Raw genomic sequence first — 482 nt, 5'->3', positions numbered from 1 at the left:
GATTTCCTTTTTATTTTCTCATTATCCTACTCTGATGTGATTGGTAACAAATCAAATTTCATTGTATATTCTCTCTCCTGTCCACCTGAGGAGGTGAGCAATAGATGGGCTTTGGTGGGCACCTGGCACCCAGCCAGGGTCAATCCACCATAACCTCTCAAAAGTTTGCTCTAAAAGTAGTGTGTTAAGTATGTTAGTCAAGTTTCAGATTATAAACGAGAAGTGTGAAATACAAAGGACTGGAACACAGCATAGCTTGATGACCACACAGAAAAGTGTCTCCCCACCGCAGTCAAGGAGGGGAAGCCGTTGGTTTGACAGAATATCTCCAAGGCATCGGGAGCCAACAAAAGGGCCCTCGATGGTACCAGAAATGCAGCGAGCCGCCAACCCACAGCCCGTCTGCGGACCTGCTTTAAGTAGCTACACGCACCAGCGCTGCCCAGGCCGAGATGAGGGCGGGCAGCAGACGGACGTGGGGC

Source organism: Mesitornis unicolor, unplaced genomic scaffold, assembly GCF_000695765.1.
Source record: "Mesitornis unicolor isolate BGI_N332 unplaced genomic scaffold, ASM69576v1 scaffold36771, whole genome shotgun sequence".
In the NCBI taxonomy this organism is placed as follows: Eukaryota; Metazoa; Chordata; class Aves; order Mesitornithiformes; family Mesitornithidae; genus Mesitornis; species Mesitornis unicolor.
Note: the sequence above shows the minus strand (reverse complement) of the source record.